This window comes from Pan paniscus, chromosome 13 (assembly GCF_029289425.2).
Source record: "Pan paniscus chromosome 13, NHGRI_mPanPan1-v2.0_pri, whole genome shotgun sequence".
NCBI classification, from domain to species: domain Eukaryota; kingdom Metazoa; phylum Chordata; class Mammalia; order Primates; family Hominidae; genus Pan; species Pan paniscus.
Window position 1 is genome coordinate 133,546,020 of NC_073262.2, and position 15,589 is coordinate 133,561,608.

General features: G+C 53.8%; 1 protein-coding gene across 5 annotated transcripts in view; it reads right to left on the reverse strand.

Moving 5' to 3' along the window:
* The window catches only part of GPR55 (G protein-coupled receptor 55), a 54,457-nt gene that overhangs the window by 15,126 nt on the left and 23,742 nt on the right, over positions 1 to 15,589 (reverse strand). For 2 of the 5 annotated variants that reach the window (XR_008624605.1, XM_055109200.1), the window contains exon 1: positions 1,708 to 8,798. The exons of the other annotated variants lie outside the window; for them this stretch is intronic. The gene's annotated coding sequence lies outside the window, so the exon portion shown is untranslated. Of the gene's footprint in view, positions 1 to 1,707; positions 8,799 to 15,589 lie in introns of those variants that run through there. 5 annotated transcript variants of the gene reach the window in all.

A 15,589-nucleotide genomic window follows, 5' to 3' on the forward strand; every position in this document is an offset into this window, starting at 1 on the left:
GTGGCACAATTGAGGTTCACTGCAACCTCAACTTCCCAGGCTCAAGCAATCCTCCCACCTCAGCCCTCTGAGTAGCTGGGACTACAGGCATGCATCACCATACCCAACTAATTTTTTATTTTTTGATTTTAAAATTTATTTTTATTTATTTATTTATTTATTTTTGAGATGGAGTTTCACTCTTGTTGCCCAGGCTGGGGTGCAATGGTGTGATCTCGGCTCACTGCAACCTCTGCCTCCCAGGTTCAAGCAATTCTCCTGCCTCAGGCTCCTGAGTAGATGGGATTACAGGCATGTGCCACCACGCCCGGCTAATTTTGTATTTTTAGTAGATACAGCGTTTCTCTATGTTGGTCAGGCTGGTCTCGAACTCCCGACCTCAGGTGATCCACCTGCCTCCCAAAGTGCTGGGATTACAGGTGTGAGCCATCGCGCCTGGCCTAATTTTTTATTTTTTGTAGAGATAAGGTCTTACTGTGTTGCCCAGGCTGGCCTCAAATTTCTGGGATCAAGCAATCCTCTTGCCTCTGCCTCCCAAACTGCTGGGATTACAGGCGTGAGCCCGAGCACCCGGCCTGTGCTGGTTCTTAATTGCTGACTCTACACATTCTGCAGCTGGGATTCCTGCAACTGCCAGTGGTCCATGGTACCCTCATCCGCCCACACCCTGAAGGATCCAGTGTCCCACTTGCGGCAGCCCTGTGGCTTTGCCTGCACAGCTGAGACCTCGAAACCCAGCTATGTGGCTCCACACCAGACCTACCTTTCTTCCCTCTGTGGCCTGGACTTTCCAGAGAACACAAGCAACAAGAAGATCACAACCCTAAGGAGGGTTGCAACTGAGAAGGTGGCCCTTCCTGCAGCTGCCAGGCTGTCATCTGCACAGAGCATTGCAGCGTGAGCCACCTCAGAGATGGCAGGGCCAGAGCCTAAAAAAGCAGCATTGGCACAGCCGCAGGGATGGATTTGAGGAGCCCTGGAATACTCCCCCAAAAATGCCACAGTTAGAATACACAGCGTATCCACCAGTAACACCATAGTGTGAATAAAGTCATCCGCCTGTGCCTGAGCTGGGCTTCTGGGGGCCACGATAGAAGAAGGAACAGGACACAGAGGGGACAGAGCACATGACCACAATCTCCCCAATGCCTGAATGTTGCTGGAGCTTGGGCTGGGGGGTTGGAGTGGGGCTGGGAGAGGGGAGGGGCCGGCTTGGGGACGTGAAAGGTGGCCAGCAGTGTACTCAGTGATCTACGATGGGAACTCAGGACACTCCTAGGAGATTGCCCTAATTATGCCCATTTTACAGATAAGGACAGTAAGGCTTAGAGATGTTAAAGATTCTACCCAAGGTCCAAAAGGCCGTGAGGGACCAGCTGGAACTCATGTTCTGAGTCTCTCCTCCTCGCTTACCCTGGCCCCCATCAGCATCACAAGCAAGAGCATCTGGGATCCAGGAGCTGCCAAGCCCCCTCCTCACTTCTTTGCATGCTCATGCTCCTCTTTCCCCTTGGACTCTCTCCTCCACTGCTAAAAATCCCACCTCTTCCTTGAAATGCCCACTTCCCAGGTTCACCCACGTCATCTGATGTGGTTTTCCCAGTGCAGTCCTGAGTGGGTGCCTTGAAAAGTCCTCTGTGTATCCCAGGGGGAGCGTGTCCCTGCTGTCCTCCAGCAACCCCAGGACCAGGACCATGTCCCCTTCACCTTTATCACCGAGCCTCACATACAGTTTGTCGTTGGGAAGGTCTTATTGCATGAAAGAGGGGGTGAAGAAATGACGGAACAAATGGCCAGGTCTGCTGCAGCTCCACAGTGACTGGTGCTCCCTTTACAGCTGGGACAGCCGCTCAGAACCAAAGGCAAACCTTGCCTTCCGCAGAGCTGTGGGCAGCACTTTGCCCTGCCCTGTCCTCTCATCCCCACTGCCTCGGGCAGCACAAAGCCCAGGTGAAGCCAGGCCAGCCAGACATGTCCTGACTTTGTGTTCTCACTCTCAGGGAAGAATCTAGAATGTTCAGTGTTCTAAGTGCTGCTGTGTCTTCCCGCCCAGCCTCTCCAAGACACACTTGGCTAGGGTTAGAGAACAATGCAGCTATAATGTAGGATAGCAACCAGGGCTTTCCTCCCCATCATTTACTGCCCTTGAGCGCCCCGTGAGGAAGAAACCGTGTATTGCCTCATGCCCCAGAGAGGTAAACGGAGGCTAGAGAAATTACGCAGCTGGTGAGTGGGTGAGCCTGGGCTCCCAGGCTCCTTCTGGTCCCCAGTAAGCACTTGCTCAGGGCTGCAGGATGATCCCTGAGAGTGTGTCATCTCGGGCGCTTGGTGGTTTCCCAACAAGATTCTGGGGAATGGGCGGCGGGCTTGGTGGAGGGCGGTGGCACGTGAGCTACATGCCCCGGGAAGGCTCCCAGGCTGCCTATGGGGAGGTTTCCCGACCCGACATGATGCTGCAACCCTGACTCAGATCAGGAGGAAGTTGAGGGTTCGTAGAAAAATGTCACTCGTAATCGGGGACAAACCGGGTCTGCCTGCCGCTGCTGCTGTCACGGAGGCTGCCTAGAGGCTGCCGCTGCCCTGACACCTGGGACTGCTCGCTGAGTCGGGACAGGTGTGCACAAAGCCCAGGCCCACACAAGCCCCACTGATCTTAGGAGAGTTACCTGCAGTCCACAAGAGCAAGGTCAGGCTAGAGGCTCCATGCCTTCGTTTCTCTAAATGGCCCAGAGGCTGTTACCTGTTGGTGGTCTGGTGCAGCTGAGAGGGCTGAGAGATGTCATTTCTCCTCCAGGCCTGGCTGTCAGCCTGTTCTGGGGAGAGTCACTTCCCCTCTCTGGGTCTCGACTTCCTTGTGAGTGAAATAAAGGGGTGGGACCAGATGCTCTTTGAGCCGCTCCAGTGTCACCCTGTCTGGCCTAGGGGCTCTTGCTCTGGGGTCTACAGAGAGGCTGCGTGGAACTAGAGTGTGGACATGGGGAGCAGTTTCCAGGAGGAGGGTCTACACTCTCCCGCCCTCTTGGAAGATCTGCACGCCCCCCTCCCGCAGCTCCAAAAAACAAAACAAAAAACCAAAAAGCCAAAAATCACACTGCATGTGTCAAGGCCTGGGAAGCCTCTGGAGGAGGAAGCCTCCTACGCACCCCAGACACCCTAACAGGGGCACCACACAGGAGCAGCCATTCTCAGCACCTGCCAAAGGCCGTCGTGGCTTCCAGCACTTCGGGGGTTTAGGATTTGAAACTGCTGCCCACAGAAAGGAAAGGAAGGTGGTGCTATTTAGTACTTGCAGGTTAGGACTTGCGTGCCTAGCGTCGGAGGAGACCTCAGCCACTGCATGTGTGTCTGCAAGAATGGTCAGTGGGGCCCCACAGGTTCCCCAGCCTCGGCTTCTCTGTCCCAGGCCTGCACAGAGATTTGGGGCAGCCTTGGGCCTGTGGCTTCCTAGGGCCCTGCAAGCAGAGATTTCCCTGGCATCTCCCACCTTCAGGGCTGGGAGGGCTGAGACTCACCCGTGGGCCTGGGTGGCTCTTAGCTGGGAGCCCTCAGAGATTCCAGCCCATCAGGAAAGGCTGGGCTGAAACTACCCCGGCAGATGCAGCTCTCATGCCCTGGAGGTGCTGGGAGGCCCTGTCGGAGGACCAAACACAAGCAATTTTTAAAAGCTATGCGTGCTGGGACTTTCAGGTGTCTACAGGAATAGAAACTACTCCTGGGTTTTTTGGGTGATTCATCCAACACATGGGTCCCCTCTGTAAATAACACCTTGCAAGTCACTGCAGGGGAACCACCTGGCCCTCTGGAGCTGGATCTTCCCACTGTCTGGTGAAGAGGTTGACGGAATCATGACAACTTTTAAGCTCTCACCTGGGCTTGTGTGATGGGCAGTGCCAAGTCCACTGCCTGCTCCAGGCCGTGGAGCCCCAAGCTGGCCTGCATGCCAAGACAGGGCACAGGGCAGTCCTGCCCCCAGCGAGGCCCCCCTACTGGGCCACCAGCCCAATCTAAGCCAAAGGCTGGCTACTGGGCAAGGGGGGGCAGCCAGGCCCGCACCCTGGGTGCGGGAGGAGGGCAGGAGCCTGCTGGGACAGCAGCAGGGAGGAAACACACCGGTGTCTGGCACCCACCTCCATACCCAGAGCCTGCAATGTGAGGCCCCAGGAAGGCATCCACACTGAGTGGCCTGCAGGGAGCAGTGTCTCTGCTCAGCCCCTCCTCAAAGGGAGCCTTGTCTACTCCCATTCTGGCTACCTTCTTTTTTTTTTTTTTTTTTTTTATACAGAGTCTCGCTCTGTTGCCCAGGCTGGAGTGCAGTGGCACTATCTTGGCTCACTGCAACCTCCACTTCCCAGGTTCAAGTGATTCTCCTGCCTCAGCCTCCTGAGTAGCTGGGATTACAGGCTTGTGCCACCACGCCCGACTAACTTTTTTTGTATTTTTAGTAGAGACGAGGTTTCACCATGTTGGTCAGGCTGGTCTTGAACTCCTGACCTCGTGATTCACCCACCTCGGCCTCCCAAAGTGTTAGGATTACAGATGTGAGGCACCGCTCCCGGCCCTGGCTACCTTCTTTTAAGAAATGAATATTTCTACTTTATTGCTGTTGCAATATTAAAATTTTTAAATTTTTAAATTTTTGAAAACATGCACATGATTCAAATACATATGTAAACACATATAGGAAAATATCTGTCCCACTCCTAAATCCAGCTCTCACCTACCCCCCAGGGCACCACTGTTAAGTTTCTTCCAGAGTTTCTGTACCCGCCCGTGTACACCTGAGCTCTTATTTTCTCCCTCTTCTGACGCAGAAGCTAGAGACCACACAAGCTGCTCTGCAGTAGAAGGCATTGTCCACCTCCCTCTCCTGTGGGTATCCCTTGGATACCTTGGGGGATATCCAAGCTATATGGGGGATCCCTTGCCAAGATACGTCTCCAGAGAGACTCAAAGGTTTGAGCTCCTAAGAGCGAGGCTAGGCAGGGACTCGCCCAAGGCCCTGTCCTAAGGCTCAGTCCTGTCCCTCGGGCTTTTCGCCTCCCCTTGCCACAGCCCTGGGGAGTCATAAATAGGAAGACCTTTCTCAGAAAATTTCCCTTAAGCCTCCTGAAACTTCTCCCCCTAGTCCTGCCCACCCTCTCACCATCCAGAATAACTTGGAGGTTTTGGGAGCCTGGGCAGGTCCCTGCCTGTCTTCCAGGCTGGGAGCCCCGAGTTGGGGGGTTTGGGGGCACACACCTTCGACTTCACCAGTGGGGCAGCTTCGGAGCTTCAGGAACCAGCTTCTTCTAGGGCAAGGAACAAGTGAATCTGACTGTGTTTATCAAAGAGCGGGTCCAGGATAGCTGGGCGCTCACCACATCCTCCCCTGACGCTGGTGAAATTTGCTCCTTCAGCAGCCAGAGGCCTGGCCCTGCCCTCGTGGGGCATCCCTTCCCTCCAAGGGGGGAAACCTGCCCACCAGGGGCTTTGCAGGGTGACCAGTTGGCCCAGAGCTGTGCAAGAAGTGCTCCCAAGCCTGCCCCAGAGAGCTGGTCAGGGAACAGGGGCAGGGACAAGAGCTGAACCCTAAGAGACACAGGGAGGGAGGAGGATGCTGGAGGAGGGCAGCCCAGGTGCAGGCACGGGCAGGAGGCGCACGGTGTTGGTGAGGGCCCGGGCACCCTCTGCACCAGGGTAAGGGGGGAATGGCAGGAGCCGAGGCTGGAAGCTGGCCAGGCAGGAACCAGGGGCACGGGCCGCCCCAGGGTCCCAGGGAACACACGCTTGGCACAGGGGCAGCATGTGACAGACCCACTGGGGCAGCAGGGGTTGGGTTGGGATGAGGGCACCAGCAGCAACAAGAAGGAATGAGGGCAGGAGTGGGGGCGTCAGAGTGTCTGAAAGAAGGATCCAGGGCATCTGAGGCAGCCGGACTCTGAAGATAGCCTCAGCAGGTCTCCGGCCGCCACTCCCCACAAAGCAGCTCTGTCAGCTTGGGCTGGTTGCCTAACCTCTCTGAGCCCATTTCCCCAGCCGCAAATTGGAGTTACACATCCATTCAATCAAAAAATGTTTGTGGATCATCTCCTAGGGACCAGGCAGTGGTGGTGAAGACAGATGACAGTACCTGCCTCAGAAAACGTTGTTTTAGGAGTTGGCATGGTAACAGGGGTAAGCGTACCCAGGTAGTGCCTGGTACTCAAGCGGTGACTGAGGCCCCCATTCCTCGTTGATTTATGCCTGCCTTTGTCTCCCCTACTGGGTCTATTTGAAGGAAAAGAAAAAAAAAGGAGTAACATTGATAATGGGACCCTCATGATCCAAGGAAAAGGGGTCCTAAAAATCAGAGAGAGGAAGGCAGGGGAACTCAGGAAGAAGAGGCAAAGAGAGGAAGATGAGCAGCACCTGCCCCCACCCTCTGCTCCAATCCTCCAGGTGCGGCCTGGAGACAGACTCAAAGGGTTGAGCTCCAAGAGCTGGGCTAGGCAGGGACTTGCCCCAGGCCCCATCCTATGGCTCCCCATCTGGCCTCTCCCCTCCCATTCTGCCGGGAACACTTCTGTTCCCAAGCCCCACTGCTTTATTTTATTTTATTTTTTGTAAAAATAGAGATGGGGTTTCGCCATGTTGCCCAGGCTGGTCTCGGACTCCTGGACTCAAGCGATCCCCCACCTCGGCCTCCCAAAGTGCTGGGATTACTGGTGTGAACCACTGCATCCGGCCACCAAGCCCCACTTAAACATTGAGCCCGGATGACTCCCGCACGGTCAGCTGGGTGCTATACCACACGAAGCCCGTTCCTGGAGCCTTTGCCAAGTCCCTGAGGACTGACACCCTGCCCCCTAGGTGCTCACAAAGACAGGAAGGTGCGTGCCCCCAAGCCCCCCAACTTGGGGCCCTGATAATCCCTCTTAGCAATTGAAGATGTCTCCTTGAAAGTGGGCCCATGGTGGCTGAGGTCAGTGACGCTTAATGTCAAGGCAGGAGGGAGTAAAACACGCAAGGGGGCAGCAACTGTCCAGAATGCAGCCTTCCCCTCCCATGTCACCCCACGTGCCCCTCTGTCACTCACTGGAAATGTAACGTCAAGGTTACAGGAGAAGGTTGCAGATGCTCAGATATCTGTGCCTTCTGTTCTTGTCATGATCCAGCCAATTCTTTTAGAGCCACCAAGCTTCTCCCTGCAGTCATCCTGCCCATGGCTGTTGATGGCCCTGATGGGGCTTGGAGCCCCCAGAATGTGCAGAAGTTGGACAAAGGTGGTCTTCAAATGCAATGGTTGTCTTATCACTGAAAGCCCACGGCATCCAGAGGAGGCCCTTTACTACGAAGTTTACAGAGAGCACAGGTCTCTGTACGTCCCAAGTTTCCCCTGCTGCCAAATGCAGGGGAGGAGAGAATTCTGGAAGCCCACCCTGTCCCATGGCTCCCCTGGCACATGGAGCCACTGAATGTCTTGTGAACATTAAACAAATGCTTCCAAGTGAACACCTCTGGCTCTGTCTCATCCAGGTCCTCCTGAGGCCTTCCTGAGGTTTGGCGCTCAAGGGAGCAGAGTCCTGGGCTAAACCCTGGCAACAGCTTCCCAGCATTCCCTCCACTCCCGCCGGGCAGCCAGGACCCCCCCACCCCGCCTCCCACCTGGGCCTTGGGGCCAGGAGTCAAGGAATGAGGGGATTCTGCTCACCTCTGAGTACCCCCTCTGGCCTCCCAGCAGCTCCCTGTCCAGGCCACCAGGTCACAGCTACTGAGCTACACTTGTTTATTTCTCAGGGACACGGGGATAGGAGTGTGAGCAGATGGTGGACCCTTTTGAAATACTTATTTTCTTTTATGTTTCCTGTTGCATAAAGTGTACTATTTCCTTTGCCCACATGCCCATCAGGAGCCTAATATTCTGTTTTACACTTTAGCTATTGAATTCCTATTCTTCTTACGTGTTGAGTCTTTTCTCCCTACTTCATCCCTTCCCACCTCCCCTACACACAGACATTTCTATCTTTGGGTTTTTTTGTTTTGTTTTTCTTTTCTTTCTTTCTTTTCTTTTTTAGACAGAGTCTCACTTAGGCTGGGGTGCAGTGGCATGATCTCAGCTCACTGCAACCTTCGTTTCCTGGGCTAAAGTGATCCTCCCACCTCAGCCTCTCAACTTCCCAGGACTACAGACACGTGCCACCACGCCTGGCTAATTTTTGTACTTTTGGTACAAAATACAAAGGCATTGAGAGGTTTTGCCATGTTTCCCAGGCTGGTCTCCAAGTCCTGAGCTCAAGCAATCCACCCACCTCAGCCTCCCAAAATGTTGGAATTACAGGCGTAAGCCACTGCGCCTGGCTCAGTTTTATCTTTGTTTTGCGGCATGGAAATTGTTAATTGTGTCGTTCGTCTCCATGAATTATCTTGTAGCACTTTAATAATGAACCTATCTTCACCCTTCTGTAGTTTGAGTAACTAGGACATTCATTTCCTTCCTGAAAGTCTTTTATTTAATTCTGATTTTTAAAAAGTATATATTGGGGTGGAAGGTAAAAAATCTTCTCCAATACTGAGGGGCTGACAGGTGAAGGCTATGGGGAGGTCCCCACGTGCCCTACCTACCCGCCACTCCCCCAGGAACTGTGCCAGCACTCACACCCTATTCTCCTGCAAAACGCTTTGTCCTGAGACCCTTACCCCACATGCAGAGCTACCACCTCTGCTCTTTAATGCCATCAAATATCTTCCAGGGCACACCACACTCCAGTACCTGGCTCAGTCTTCATCTCCACCCCAAGTCCTCCCGACTCTTCAAGGAGACGTCATTGCCAATGGTGACAGCTCCCTCCAACACTGACCCTGCCTGTCCTGAGGACCACGCCGAGGGCAGTACACTTTACAAATTAAGTCTGTTCATTCTCCAAACACCCTGGGAGGTGCAAACGATCAACAGCCTTGTTGACAGAGGAAGAAATTGAAGCACAGAGGGCTGGAGCCCTGTGCCCAAATGTGCACCACGAGCTTGATGCAGAGCTGGGGTTGGGCCTAGGAGATGGCACCTAGAGAGGCCGATTTCTACCTGTCCCACCTTGCTGAACCCTCACCAACCCCATGAGGCAGGACCTACAGGCACCCCCACTTTACAGGGTGGAAATGGAGGCATTGAGAGGTTTTGGCAACTCGCCTGATAAGCCCACTTGTTAAGATGCTGAGCAGGAACACGGTGCACCTGCTGCTGCCACAGGCCCCGACCGCTGCACCCACGAGGGCCCCACTTCACAGTCTGGCCTCACGGTGCGACCTCCTGCTGCTCTCACCCCTGCCCATTAGCCCCATCCCCATGAGAGCATGTGGGGCCCCTCTGCTCCCCTTCCTTCCACACCCTGAGTGGTGCCCCACTCCACTGCCCGGGCCACCCCTGGCCCAGTCCATTCGCCTGCTTGCCCACTCCACCCCAGCCCCTTTAGCCCATGGACAATGCTCCTGGAGCCAAAGGGAACCATCCAAATGGCAGTCTCAGGGCACAAGCACCCCTCACCCCTTCCCTGGTGCTAGGGCAGCCCCACCCCAGCCCGGTCCCGTCGAGGCCACTGCACACCTCAAGGCCCCACCTCCAGCTCCTCACCATCCCCAGACAGCCTGGCCTCCAACTTCACAGAAAAAAATCTCGGTTCTGAGGCGTGAAGCTCCAGCTCCTTGTCCTACAAACCAGCCGCGGTCTGCACCCAACCAAGTGACAAAGGTGTCTCTGCTGCTTCGAGAAACACCTCCACGCCACCAGCCCGCCGACCTTCTCTGGGCGCCTGCCCGTCAGGTGGTTGCAGCTGTTTGTGGGAGGCATCCAGAGGGCAGGAAACATGTTAGAGGAATTCACAAGATTAAAAACTCATTCCCTACATAATTGGTGCTGAAGGCAGAAAATTACCACCAGCTGGATGGATATTGTTTCTATCATCTAAGGTGACTAGAAGTCTTAATTTGTGCATTATATCATTTTAAAATTACAGAGATTTCTGTAAAGGTCCGTTGCATTCTGTTACATAATGCACATAACGTTACATGAAGGGGAAGCTACTGTGCAAGGCAAGTCTTCAGTGTTCATTACGATAGTTGGATCTACACCACTTCTAAATGAAGACAGCATGGGTGTGAATGTTTATATGATAAAGGTACATAAAGCTCCGAACAGAAGGACATGTTCATTACAAGGACAGTCTCCACGTGGGGCTCGAAACTGGCCAGGTCCTGCCTCTTCCAGCTGCCCAGCTGTGTCTGCATGAGCCCCAATCTCTTGCTTCGTGTCTGGCCATCATCCTAAACCAGGCCTCTCTCCCACTCTTGCAACACCTCCTCGCCTCCTGTGACAAAGCACACCCTGTTCTAGCCCAAGCTCTGCCTGGGACTGCCTCCATCAGGGCCTCAGTCTCCACATCCCTGTAGCTGTGCTACAGGCAGGACTGCTGCTCTCTCTCTCTCGCACGCGCTCGCTCTCTCTAATTCTCTACATGTGAGGTCACAAGGACAAATCCTAAGGGAACAGAAGCCGGACTGAACTCTGACTTCAGAGCCCCAGGATCGTGCTCTCACGCTGATCATTGGCAACGATGAAGGGAAAATGGGTCTGCTTTCACCCGGCTGCTTCCGGCCCACTCCTTTCCCTGCCCCTTCCTGCCTCTTCCCCCTTCCCTGCTACCCTCCATCACTGCCTTCTGGTCCCGTGCTCTGTCGCCGCCTGTGGGCCTAGCCAAGCTCCCATCTCTCACTGGCTGCCCACTGACTTTTTGGAACCTGGAAGGCCTGCCGCCTTGCAGGCCCCTGAAGTCCCCTGCCCCGCCCAGCTCCCCACTTCCCTCCGCCCTCTCTGCCTGGCCTGCCTCTCTGCTCTTCACTCTTCCTGTGCTCTTGACTTCCCTTCTGGCCTTTCTCTGGCCTCCAGCCACCTGGGCAGACTGCTCCACTGCCCCGTCTCCCTCCCATCCGTCCACCGCATCCTCCACCTGCCCTCCGTTGGCCCTTCCTGCAAACCGTCTCCTGGGGCCCTGATGTCCCTGCTAGGGGAAGTCAGGAACCTACTGAACACATGGGGCAGCCCATGGTGTGCAGCTGCTGGGCAGCCTGGCAGGCCCTCCAGGAAGCCCCCATCTCCAAGGGAGCTCTCAGCCACCTGGGGACTGGCCTGTGGCAGTGGGTGGCTGTCCCTCCTCAGGTTGGTCCACAGGCCAAAGAAACTAGAGCAACCTCCTTTCATGTCCACCCTCAGTCCCCTCAGGCTTTCAGAGCGGCCATAGAGGTGGTGGCTGGACTCAGGGGACTCCGGGCCTCTCTCCTTACAGGGCTTGCCTCTTATCCAGGAGCAGCAGCCCCTGCACCGGCAGCATTCCCCACTCCTGGAAGTCAGCGTCTCCAGGAGGCAGGGCGGGGGCTCCCTTGGCAGGGCAAAGGCTGCCTGGGTGGGGGCAGTGACAGCAGCGGGATGAAGCTCTGCTGTGGGGGTGGGGGATGCAGGATGCAGGGGATGTGTCCGGTAGGAGAGGCATTACCAGGTCTTCCCCAAGAGCTCAGCCTCTGAAGTTCTTGACTTCAGTTTCTGAGGCCACATCTGCAGTCACCCCAAAGCTTCCGGTGACCACCCCAGAGGTGCTGGGTCAGGCTGTGGTCACTTCCTGCCTCCCTCTCCTCGCCTCTATTGTCACCTGGGCTCAGGGTGCTTTCCTTGCCCACCTTTTCAACCCTCCTTTCCAGTGCTAATAGACTGGACTGTCCCCCAGGGGCACTGGCCTCGGTATATGGGCCGCTTATTTGGAGAGACCCCTCCCTGCACTGGCTGTTTCTCCACCTGCCCCTACAACACAAAAGGCTGACAGAATATGGTGATTTCTAACCCAGCCCTGGCTCTGGAATCACAAAACCTAGGTCCGCATCAGGGCCAGCACCTCTCTGCACCTCTCTCACCAAAAGCGGTGGAACGAGCACCGAGTACCGATTCCAGGTTTCTGGTCCCCGGCCTCTCTCCGACCCCAGCACAGCTGCTCTTTCTGCCCCTCAGGGATGGGGGTTAGTTCCCGGGACCAAATGTGAGATGACCACCTCTGTGAACAGCACGAGTGTCCACTGAAAGCCCCAACCCTGAGCTCTTGGTCCCAGGGGAAGGAGGACACAGGTCAGAAGAACCAGGGACAGCCAGCCTGACCCAGCCCGAGTGCTTAGCAAAATGCTTAGAGCCCGGCCGCCTCCCTCCCCGGGGCCCACTCCATGCTGACTCCTGGTAACCTCTGGGCAGGGGTCAGCCTCCCCTGGGGAAGATTAGCATCCGGACGCCTCGGGTGGCCCTGTTTGCTATCTGGGGTGGGGTGAGGATGACCATCTGTTCTGGTTTGCCCGGAATGGATGGGACTCCTGGGGGGACTCTGGACCTTCAGTGTTAAACCCAGATCGTCCCTAAGAGTGAAGAGCTGTCACTGCAGGTCGGCAAGGGAGCTTTGGGGATTGAGCCCTCTCTTCAGTCGGGGTTTCCCACCCTGACTCCACCCACCAAGGAAGGGCATTGTCCTGTTGGGTTGGGCTTCCCCTACCCCCACCCAGGACCCCTGCATTCTGCTGACTGTGCCCAGGGTGCCCAGAGCCTCTCTGGCTGCCAGGACACACATGGGTTACCTCCTTCCTACCACCTGGACAAGTGACACACAGGCCCCTTCATGCCAGAGACACACGGGTCTCAGAGGAAACGCCTGGGGTGGGGGGCACTTTTCCTCTCCCTCAGAGATGGTGGCAGGACCCGCAGCCTCAGCACCATCGTGACCACATTTCCAAGAGAAGGCTCCTGGCGCTGCGGTCAGACAAAGGGGCGGTGTTTTAGTTCAGGCTGCCTGGAACACATCAGAAAAGGGGCCTCAGATTACACAGAGGCAGGCACGTCTTAGGAACTAGAGTGTGTGGTCCCAGCCCGGCAGCCACTCCCAGCCCCAGCGCAGCCTCCTGTCTGGATGAGGGGCCCAGGAAGCGAAGGCTGACGGGCTCCACGGACCTGTTTATTACCAGGAAGTCTTTCCTTCTGAAGCTCCTAGGGGGCCTTGAGTGAGTGACTTGCTTTGGCTGTAAAAGGGGTTTTGCCCAATTGATTGAGTCCTAGGGTCTCGCACAATTGTGCTGTGTGTTGTGGTCTTCCCTCAGGCTTTCACAGGCTCACAGCCAGAACTGTGCACACCCATCCAGATGTCAACACACACACACAACACACCCAGAGATTCACATGTGCATGCCCTAGATGGATCATGGGGCAATTCTAAAGGAAATGCAGCCCTGGGCTCTGGGATTGGGCTGGGAGGAGAGGGGTTCCATTTTGGACCGGAGGGTACGGAACACCGACACAGGGGAATGGAGATACAGGTTCAGTATCCTTTGTCAGAAACGCTTGGAAAAAGAAGTGTTTTGGATTTTGGATTTTTTTAGAGTTGGGAATATTTGCATTATACTGGCTGAGCATCCTCAAACCAAAATCTGAAGTGCTCCAATGAGCATTTTCCTTGAGTGCATGTTGGCGCACAAAAAGTTTTAGATTTGCAGTACTTTAGATTTTGGACTTTTGGACTTTGGATGCCCAGCTTGTATATACTGAGGAGTCATCAGTATCGGCATGATGGAGGAAGCTTGTGAGTTTGTAGAAAATAACATGCAGTGTGAGAAAATAAAGAGTGAACTGTGGGGAAGAGAATATTAAAGAGGTTGGCAGAGAGACTGGAATGCACAAAGGTGGAAAGGAGTTAGTCAGGGGTAGGAGAATTGCAAAAGCCAAAGGAAGATTCCAGACAAAGGCTGGCCAGTATGTGAAGGAGCCTTGAAGGTAAGCCAGTGGCCAGTACTGAATTTTGGCAGAGGAAACTAAGAACACTGGTATGGTTTGGCTGTGTCCCCACCCAAATCTCATCTTGAATTGTAGTTCTCATAATCCTCACATGTCGTAGGAGGAACCTGGTAGGAGGTAATTGAATCATGGGGGCGGTTACCCTCATCCTGTTCTCATGATAGTGAGTGAGTTCTCATGAGATCTGATGGTTTTATAAGGGGCTTTCCTCACTTTGCTTGGCACTTCTCTTATGACGCCAGGTGAAGAAGGACATGTTTGCTTCCCCTTCCACCTGACTATAAGTTTCCTTAGGCCTCCCCAGCCATGCTGAACTGTGAGTCAATTAAACCTGTTTTCTTTATAAATTACCCAGTCTTGGGTATGTGTTTATTAGCAGCATGAGAATGGACTGATACAAACATCCTGTTGGACAGCAGCAATGTCCATAGAGGTTCTGCCTGCAGGAGTGGCTCAAAGGGGACCAAGGAGAGCATCCAATGTGTGGATTTAGGCTCATGAAAGGTAGTTGTCTATAAAACTCTTGAGGCCAGGATGATCCCCAGAGATAAGTCTGATGACAGTTGTCTTAACACAAAAATGAATTATTAGAATTTCCCTTGAGGTATTACTCAAGTTGTCAAAAGCTGACTAAGTTGTTTGTCTGGAGGCTAAGGGGAAAGTAATTTATATTTATGATTCTTCTTTTTATGCTTGTATACAAAGGAATAGAAGTCAGGACTCTTGATCTAACCTGAGCCAGATTTCCTATGTCAAATCCTGTTTCCCTAGTTTTCCTCTTACCTCCCTAGTCTCCTAAGTTTATTAATAAACTTTAAAACACAATAGCCTTCCTTGAATAAAATGATTCTGATTTTCAGTTGGGCTGTACAACTGGAAACATTAAGTAAAAATGTATTCTAGGCCAGGCACAGTGGCTCACACCTGTAATCCCAACGTTTTGGGAGGCTGAGGTGGGAGGATTGCTTGAGGCCAGGAGTTTGAGACCTACCTGGTCAACAACATAGTAAGACCCCGCCTCTACAAAATTTTTTTTAATTAGCCAGGTGTGGTGGTGCACACTTGTGGTCCTAGCTACTTGGGAGGCTGAGATGGAAGGATCACTTGAGTCCAGGAGTTAGAGGCTCCCATGAGTCGTGATTGTGCCAGTGTGCTCCAGTCTGGGCAAGAGAGTGAGGCATTGTCACTCTCAGAGATGATAAATTCCTTTTCAAAAAGCTTTAGGTCCCTGTTCTTTGTTTCTTAAGACCAACTTCCTTGTACTTCCTTGTCTCCTAGCTACCTGTTCTGTAAACAACCCTCCCCGCCTTTGCCGCACCCAGACAACTCCAGGTACGCCTTCCCGCCCAGTAACGGGCAGCCTCTACCTTCCCGCCTAATTGACCCTATTCAATTTTAAACCCTAGCCAATTGGGCTAGCTTAGATTATGCAGTCCAACCCCAGCCAATGGGGAAAAAACACAGCAGTAAGAACTAATTGCGTTAGGGATAAAAACCCTGCCCTACCCCACTTGGTGTGCTCTTGTGATTGTGACTGGCGCAAGTTGCACCCTTCTGCAGAAGTAAATTGCCTTGCCGAGAGAGCTTTTTGCTGGAGTGCCGATTCTTCTTTGTGCCACTGAGCATTTATTTCCAACAGTCACCAAAAAAGGTTATTATATGATAAATTGTGATTATTTGTTTTGTAGATTTGGGGTAAAAATGTAAACCATAGAAAAAAGTCTTGCCCTGGCTCATTCAAAAAGACAAGTAGTAGAGACCTCATCTAGA